Genomic DNA, 9,151 nt, shown 5'->3' on the forward strand with positions numbered 1-9,151 from the left:
AGTGTGAGCTCACTCGGGCGCGAGTCTCAGCCCGTCCGTCTTCTGCTGGGCACAGAATGTGCTGTGGAATGCGGGCCAACAATCGCGTTCGCTGCGCGCAGTGAAGATACGTGGAGCCCCGTGTGCTGTGACCGGCTACAGAGGAAGTCTTATAGCCCTCTACGTGCAGTGAGCTTAATTCTTCTTCTCTCTCCATTTTCGCACGCCTCCACACTTCCTGCTCCGTCCTGGGCCTGCCAGTGCTGAAAACCTGAGACGAAATGTCCTTCCGGTTTTTAGAGGCCGAAACCAGGAAGGATGGGGAAATGGGAAGGTCAGCTCTCTCTGTCTGGGACACCAGGGCCGGGGCCGGAGACCCTGGACCACATTTCCACACCTCCCTTGGGAGGGCTGGGCTCAGCGAGATCAGTCAAGGACTCGCTCTTAGCTGCGGCTTCCTCATTCAAGGGCAAGTTGATTACCATCCTTCTGGCTTCCTTTTCCATTTGTAACCGAAAGGAGAGGTCTTTAGTGGGAGATGATGCTGATAGTTATTTCCTGATTAGATAGCTGTTTATTCATTCAAACGTATTGATGGATCACCTATTGCCGCCTCTAAAAGGAGCCCTCATGGGAGCTTACGTTCCAACGGAGAAAACCGAGCAAACAGAACAGATAAAATTTGTGTCGTGTTAGAAGGCCCGATTACCTCGGAGGAGCCCAGAAGAGGGTGTGAGGGGCGCTGGGTTGGGGGTGCTGCAGTTTTAAGTTGGTTCTCAGGGAAGGTTCAAAAGGAAGGTAATATTTGCAGTGAAGATGTGAAGGGGTTAAGGGAGAAATCCATGTGGATACTAAGGATGAGGATTTTAGGCAAACAGCAGGTGCAAATGCCCAAGGCTGGAAGCTGCCTGCTGTGCCCCGGCAACAGCAAGGCGGCCGGAGTGACTGGACCAAAGTCAGCGGCGGGGAGAGTAGAGGGTGACACGGTCAGAGAGGAAATGGGGCCAGATAGTGTCACGAGGGCCCTGAGAACAGGGGAAGTCTGTAGGCTCCCTGTGAGTAAGAAGGGGAGCCTCTGGAAGGTGTTGAGCAGAAAAGGGACGTGGTGTGGTAAAGTTACGCGTTCCGCTCCGGCAGAAACACCGACCCTTCCTACCCACTGGCCTGCGCGTGAGAAGCAAGGGGTGATCGATCTGACACCTGAGGGAGCCCCCTGACCTTCCGTGACAAGGCATCACCCCCATTTCCGTGGAGGCCAACGAGACTCAGAGAGTCGCAGTAACTTTCTCAGGCCGTGAGCCACGCAGCTAGGGCGTGGATGAGGTAGGTGAGGCAGGCGACATAGTTTTTGAGGGTCTTCTGGCTGAGTTCCTTCCGGGGGACCTGGCGGAGATTTGGCTCCCTTGCCTTCTCCAACGTGGAGGCTGCCCCAAAGCCTCTCCATCCCCAAAGCCTCTCCAAGCGTCGCATCTTCACGACCCTCTGTTGTTGTCGGTCTGTCTCTCTCTGACCCCAGCTGGACAAAAAGAGTGGCTCTCCACTTCTGAGGATTCGTGCGGCTGGGTTGGGCCCACCCGAATGATCCAGGATCGTCTTCCCTTCTCAAGGTCTGGCACTTTAGTCACATCTGCAAAGTTTGTTTCAACTATGTATGTTAAACATAGGGCGCCTGGGTGGCTCAGTCGGTTGAGCGTCCGAGGCTTGATATCGGCTCGGATCGTGATCCCGGGGGGGGGGGCCGGGGGGGTGGGATCAAGCCCTGCTCAGGCTCCGTGTTGGGCATGGAGCCTGTTTAACATTCTCTCTCTCTCTCTGTCCCTCTACCCTGCTCACGTGTGCACACACTCTCTCTCTCAAATAAAAAACAACATATATGTTAAAAATATAAATATATAATTTATAAAATATAATTTATTTTTACAACACACATTGTCTATAGATATATAGATACATATATCTTTAGATTCTCTGTCTGTATCTCTGTATCTGTATCTGTGTGCATGTGTCATACATATACCCTGATGTTGTCGGCCAAGCCAAACATTTATAAGCGACATAATACAAATAAAAATGCCTTAGGGGCCCCGAGAAGCCTCAAGAGAAGAAGAGAGAAGAAAAGACCCGGGGGAAGTGAACGGAACAGAAGACCAAGGGGATGATCCTTATTTTGGAAGGGAAACCGGGTGACTCGGTATCTGTGGATGTATACATGCAGGTGTAAGCCGAGCGAAAACTCAAGACGAAATGTACCAAACGGCCATGGTCCATTCTATGTAATGTATACCCTATTATATGACTTGTTTTATCCACTATACATACGCGTATATGCACATAGATAATGTAGTTCTAGAATGTATCCATGTAATTGTAGACTGCAATATTTGTTACAGTAAAATGAAATACGATGTAGCAGAATTGTATTGTAATATACAATATAATGGAATTAATGTGTTACTAATGTGCACCAGAGGGACAGGAGGGGGTCTGGTGGTCCAGGGGTCCTTGGATCTTCCCCATTCATGTCTCCCCTTCATCACTTCCCAGGTCCCAGAGAGTCTGTCTGCAAAGCCATCATGTTGACCCCTCCGACCCACACTTCGGTTACACTTCTCCGAGGCCATCACAGTAACCGGGGATGGGGTGGCAGGAACCTGTGCCCGTGGCCCATTTCCAGGCTCCGTCTCTTCCAGCGCAGACCCGGCGCCCCCCCAACCCCCCCGCCCCCCGTTCCCGCCCCATGAAGCAGAATATCTCTAGTCTGCTCTTCAAGGCTGCTTGTACCCTAGCCTCGTCTGATCCTCTGCCAGACTTCCATTCGACTTCTCGGCCACACGGAAGGGACTTTCTACCCTCACACCACTTCCTGGTCCCTCTGCCATTGCTCAAGTGTTTGTCCTTCTCTGGAATGTCTCTCCCGTGTCCCCCTCCCCCGTCCCTTCCTCTCTGTCATTGAAATTCTGCCGTGTCTCTCTGGCTTTTCTGAAGCACCATCTCAAATCTCCATGAAGTCTTTCTTGACCCCTCCACCCCCCCACCCCCAAGCTGGCCTGACTTATCTATCCTTTGAGCTCCTTCTATGGGGACTTTGTCCCTCTTCTTTGGGGCTTATCCCATTTTACAGTTATTTCTGTGCTCGTCTTTTCTCTTCCCCCCTCAGTTATCCTCTCTTCAGATCAGGCACTAGGTCTCACCCTTTGCCAGGCTCCCCATGGCATCACATGCAAAGGGCATGGGCCATCGGAGCAGTGTGAGTTAGAAGACAGGTGCCTGGGGGCTCCTGGGAGGCTCAGTCGGTTAAGTGTCTGACTTAGGCTCAGGTTATCATTTCACGGTTCGCGGGTTCAAGCCCTGTGTCGGGCTCTGTGCTGGCAGCTCAGAGCCTGGAGCCTGCTTTGGATTCTATGTCTCCTCTCTTGCCCTTCCCCCGCGTGTGTTTTTTCTCTCTCTCTCTCTCTCTCTCTCTGTCTGTCCCTCAAAAATAAATAAGTAAACATTAAAAAAAAGAGACGGGTGCCTAATTTGTCATGGTTTGGGTGCACGAGGGAGGAAACACCACTGAGGGGTGATTAGAACCTCTTCTCTCTCTACGGACCACACGCATTTTCATTTTCACTCGCATTATCTCAGGCTTGAAAACGTCACTTCTCTGAATCAGCCTTTGCCACAGTTCCACCTCTCCTGTTATTTGCTTACTTCTGAAAAAAACCTGACTCCCTATTTTTACCTAGCCTGCCGTAAGCCGTAAAACTCCGTGAAAATACTGGGTTTCAGGTGATAGCCACGCATCGAATCATTACGACACGACGCGAGACGTCTTCGCCATATACTGCTACAAGGTCTGACTTTGGGACGTGGCACCTGATACCCAGGTGGGGCTAAAGGGCATGACCAAGGTCGCTGAGTGCTCCGCCCTTTCCCACCAGGCCGCACCGCCTCCTCGCACAGGACCGGGAGATAAGACACACAGGGTCCGCAGGGGGTCTGCTCGGTCACGGCCGGAAGCAAACGTGTCTTGCTCAACACCGTGGGGGAAGCACGCTGCGTTGTTTGTGGACTCGGTGTGGGGCCCGAGTGCACAATGGGCGGTGCACCCACGTCTGAGTTTAAGAGCGCTGGTTCGCTCTCGAATCCCCTCCTGTTCCCTCAGACATTATTTCCGGGGGGGATGTCGGTCTCCCATCATCTGTGGCTGCAGCAGGCGGCCCGAGGGTGCTTTGGCCTCGCACCTGCCCCGGCTGCAAGCGCCTCCCGGGACACAGGGCGCGAGAAATGCTTCGTCATTTGACCCGGGCCTTTTGGGGCTCCCTCCCGCCAGTCCCAGGTGCCCCTGAGGGCCCCTCGAGTATCTTCCAGAAGAAGACAGCTGGTCTGAAGTGATAGCTCAAGCAGGAAATGGGGCCACGGCAGTGACACTCTAGGGCCAAGGAGCAGCTCGAAATGGCCTCCTTTCTCTCAGCCCCTGCCTTTTCCTCAGAAGGAAAGAGAACGCTAAGACCACGGGGTAACCACGTTCACCACTGGGGACCAGGTCCCTTAAGTACCGTTTCGTCACTGCGATGAAAGGGGACACTTACTTGTAAGCTGGGGGTAGATTGTAACATAATTTCTTCAGTCTCTCTCTCTTTTTTGTGTGTGTTTTTTGTTTCTTAACGTTTACTTTTGAGAGAGAGAGAGAGAGACAGAGCGTGAGCAGGGGAGGGGCAGAGAGAGAGGGAGACACGGAATCTGGCTCTGAGCTGTCAACACAGAGCCCGACGCGGGGCTCGAACTCACGAACTGCGAGATCATGACCCGAGCCTAAGTCAGATGCTTAACTGACTGAGCTGCCCAGGGGCCCCTTCAGCCCCTCTTTGAAGAGTGTGTTCTTTGGGAATTGCCAGGCCGCCTGGCATAAGAGGTGAGGGCCAGCCACACGCTTTTTTCTGGCCACTGTGAGCACCAGAGCAGAAAGGAGATGGGGGGAGGACGCAACAGGGCGGCCACAGGCTCTAACAGGGGCAACGTGCTGGGGTTCGAGTCCCAGCCCGGCCGATGCTAGCTCTTGGGATCCGGGGTGGTTTACTTAGCTTTCCTACATGTCTTTCTCAGCATCGCTTCCCGCATGCATACACTGGAGGGCAAACCTCTTGGCACGGTGGAAGGCACACCATGAGCACTCAGAAATTCTGGTGCCTTCCTTCTCTCTACCAATGTCCCTGCCTCATCCGTGACCGAGTTATTTGGGCACCTTTCTTTCCGACCACGTTGATGAGGTCTTCCCGTGCTGTGAGCTTTGGAGACACAATAGACACCTATGAAGTGACTTGAAAACCTTTATGAAGCTGTGGGTCTGAACGGACTGCTCAATAGTGCTTTAATTCTGTCACGATGTTTCAGAAGGGGATTCTGAGCCCTGGATGGGTCCCTGAGTCTACAGCTCTTCAGCGTGCCTTTTGGCTTGGAGATTCTATAACTTGGCAGCCCTCGATGTCACATCATAGACAGGGTATGCATATAATTTATTGTGCAAACCAGGAAACATTTGATCGGGTGAAAGAGGCTGCTATTAAAAATGACAACTGGGAGCAGGTGTCAGTCAGGACTGTTTCAGGCAGGTGGGGTACATCTTTACTCTACTCAGGGTACACATTTTGGCCCCAAGCTCTGTGTGAGTTATAAACCTTTGTGCTTACCTGGTTTCTATGCACCCTGAATCATACCAGCTTCCCCACCCCTCCCTCCAGCCAACAGCACTGCTATGTAGGCAAGGGTCTTCTGGAAGGAAGTTTGAGAGCCATGGCACGACACGCATGCAAATACCATGTCAGATCTGTCTAAAGAGACAAATGGAAGCCAGAGGGTGAGCCGATGCAGAATCCAGAAAATTCTTCGGCACCCCCACCGCCCGCCCCCACGTGCCCGCCTGGGCAGGCAGGCGACCAGCTGTGGAGGGAAGGAACAGGCTGGGGAAAGGCCAGCCGGATGCGGCTTGCAGAAAACCCGGACCAGATTCTGTGCTCTCAGTGACTGGCTCTGATGTGCCAGACCCACGAAGGTGAGGATTAAAGGGAACACTTCATCACCGCATTCTTCAGGTAGCACGCGAGCCTCTCGAATGTCCCAGGTGGCCAGCATTCTGCAGCAGCTGGCTCCAACGTACAGACAGCACGCCCCGATGGGGACAGGGCCCCGCGAGGCAGGCATACAAGCACAGACCGTGAGCTTGAAAGGACCCTTAGATCTGTTGGGGATGAAGAGGAAGGAGTTGTAGGCTTCTCACTGGGATATCTGGGTTTCTCTCTCTGTTGCAGAGAACCGTCAGTGCCCTCCCTGGGAAACTGAGGACAGCATACCTTTGCATCCATTGTCCGGGGTTGTTGAGGATAAAATGATGTGATGGACGCGGACATAACTTACAAACTGCAAATGCCAGGTGGCACCCTAATCGGAGACCCTCAATGCAAACCCCTGAATTTGCAGATGAAAATCTGGGGTCCAGAGAGGTCAACAGGCTGGCCCAGCATGGACAACTCCCTTTATGGAGATGTCGATGACGTGTGTGTGATGGGGGAGCGGTTGGCTGAGGAGGTTAAGTCTAAGAGGAGGAGAAGACCAGGGACAAACCAAGGAGGCAAAAACATTTTCAAGGACCTTAATGTAAATGTGTGCTTGGGGAGATGAGAAAAATGATTCTGTGGTTATTTTTTAAGGGAGTGGGATCCTCACATCTTTTATTCCTTGTCGTCATGGACACTGACCATCCGAGGCTTCGAGGCTGGAGCCATTCTCCCTCTCTCTATCTTTTTTAATGTTTGTTTATTTTGAGAGAGATAGAGAGGCAGATGGAGAGAGAGAGACAGGGAGAGAGAGAATCCCAAGCAGGCTCTACACTCAGCTCAGAGCCCGACGCAGGGCTCAATCTCATGACCGTGAGATCACAACCTGAACCGAAATCAAGAGTCAGACACTCAGTCCACTGAGACACCCAGGCGCCCGGCCACTTTCTTCATAAAGATGCTCCTTTGGCCTGACCGTCCGACTTGGACACTAACATGGGTGGTGGGGGCCTGGCCAGGCTGGAAAAGGATATGCAGACCAGAGAGGATCTACCTTGAGTAGGAGAAGGTGGAGGCAGCTTAACCGAGCAATGGAGAGCACTGACTCTGGAGACAGGCTGCCTGGAGAAGAATCCCAGTTTTGCTGCTCACAGCTGTGTCACCTTGGGCAAGTTGCCTAAGCTTTCTGTGCCTTCGTTTTCTCAGCTGTAGAATGAGAATATGAAAGTGCCCACATCACAGCATGGTGTGAGGTTTCAGCAGGTTAATACATTTAAGAGTCTTAGAAAGGTACCTGGCACACATCCAGCTCTATTCACTTGTTTATTAAATAAGAATAAAATACGTAAGGGTGTCCAAGGTGGACACGGGTGAGAGGCAGTAGTGAGGAGTAGGAGGAAGGACTCTGGCTTCATCGTCAGACAGACTTGCATTTGGATCCTGATTCCACGACGTTTTTCTCTTGACGTTTGTGTTTTTCTGATTATCAAGGGCATATGTGTTTGTAGTAGAAAATTTGGAAAATATAGAAAGCCAGCAGGGAGCAGATAGAGGTCAAGCCCACTTCTACCACGTGGAGATGGTCACCACGTAAGTCTTGCTGGCAATGTGATCTGCGTCGGGGTTTGGTCCTGATGCTGGTAGCTTGTTGGTTTTTATTATTCCTCCCTTGTTTGCATATCCCTCAGGGAGAGATCCAGGAACCGCTGGAGGGCCAGGAGGTGTAAGCATGTATGCTAAATAAAATATTTGTTTTGACAATGATGAGACCCTCGATATGTAGCTCAGAGCCCTTAATCTACCCACTTTTCACAGTTCTCCGTTCTTGACCGTGAGGAGCTCAGTTTTCTAGTGAGACAGCATGCCAAGCATTTAGATTGAGACTCATAAATTTCGTCTTCCAACTTCCCTGCTGTAATTACTTGGCCGCCCACGTTATTGTTGCCAATTGCCAAGTGTGGTGGGTGAGTGACAGGTAGATTATTTGTGCCTGATGTGGGTCACCCTTGTGCTGGGTCTGAGTGCTTTTGTTTAATGCTCTGCGAGGAGGCCATAGTTGGGTAGCAGAGCAGGAGTTATAGGAGAAGTCTGTTGGGTGATGATTTGGCAGCTCAAGGAAAGTTGTAAATTAGGCTGTCAGGAGGGAACTTTCTGGCAGACTCTGTGAACAAACACAAGGTGTGAGTTGGCCAGAACTTGTAACAAGCTGACTTTCTCTCTCGCTGGTGGTTTCCTCTTATTGGTCTTTCGGAGAAGTGGTTAGACGTGTTAACTATCACCAAACAGAATCTGAATGGCTTTGGGGGTACGGGGGTGGCCAACGGTGGTGAAGAGGAGGGGCACGGACGCGCAGGTCCACATTCAGAGCAGCATTCGTGGCCTCTGGAGATGTCACCAAATCTCCTCCTGGGCACTGTCCATGAGCCGTGGCACACAAGCCAAATTTTCTGGTCATTTTTGTGACTTCAGTGGGACGGACTCCAGTAACCCACTCTCTCTGCCTTCAGTGTCAGAAGAGGAGAGGGCCTATAAGGTAAAGGAATGAGATTAATATGATGGAAGGTTTTCTCTCTCTTCTCCCAGTATAGTGGAAAAGCAAGCAAGCAAGCCAGCCTCGATATGTAGGGTCAATCCAATTGTGTACATTGGGTAACTTCCCTACTGGAACTGTCTCCTTTACTCGATGTGACAACTCACACTGATGACCTCCTTAGAAATAGGTCTATCTTTCCCACTGGGGCCTGAGTCAACATGGCCAGCAGCTAATTCGGATGACCTGGCATTCTGGTTCACCCAGGGCAGCCAGAGCTGACGAGGCCTCAGTATCCACCCATACATTTTCATGGAACCCCACTTCCTTCGCAAAAGTGTTCCAATGAGGATAATAAATTACGTGAGCCCCCTAACATGAAGGAACTCAGGGAGAGGACTACTTTCTCTTTTCAGTGTGTGGCTTTGCTCAGAAAAATCTGTAGTGCTTCTGTCTCAAAGACTCCCTGCCCGGGACTCCTGGTCCGATTTCTCTCATTTCTCCCGCAACATCCCGCCCCGCCCGGCACCGCCGCCTCTTGGCACACTGCTTTTCAGCCTTTTTTCATCAGCAGAACCTACTTTTTTTAGGATGCAACGTTAGACAG

At 51.6% G+C, this 9,151-nt stretch overlaps 2 long non-coding RNA genes across 4 annotated transcripts; both read left to right on the forward strand.

The window, feature by feature from the left end:
• The first annotated feature begins 990 nt into the window (after positions 1 to 990).
• On the forward strand, positions 991 to 3,312 carry LOC107179359. Its single transcript, XR_001509958.2, has 4 exons — positions 991 to 1,302; positions 1,496 to 1,586; positions 2,059 to 2,252; positions 2,524 to 3,312. It is a non-coding gene; the product is annotated as an uncharacterized LOC107179359 (long non-coding RNA).
• A 113-nt stretch (positions 3,313 to 3,425) lies between these two features.
• LOC122231952 lies at positions 3,426 to 6,789 on the forward strand. Of its 3 annotated transcripts, none has more exons than XR_006209263.1 (4): positions 3,426 to 4,480; positions 5,356 to 5,464; positions 5,703 to 6,013; positions 6,270 to 6,789. It is a non-coding gene; the product is annotated as an uncharacterized LOC122231952 (long non-coding RNA). The 3 variants fall into 3 exon arrangements; XR_006209264.1 differs by having other exon boundaries at positions 3,426 to 3,815; positions 3,903 to 4,480; positions 5,356 to 6,013; XR_006209262.1 differs by having other exon boundaries at positions 5,356 to 6,013.
• Positions 6,790 to 9,151: the final 2,362 nt, after the last annotated feature.

Source organism: Panthera tigris, chromosome D2 (assembly GCF_018350195.1).
Source record: "Panthera tigris isolate Pti1 chromosome D2, P.tigris_Pti1_mat1.1, whole genome shotgun sequence".
NCBI classification, from domain to species: Eukaryota; Metazoa; Chordata; class Mammalia; order Carnivora; family Felidae; genus Panthera; species Panthera tigris.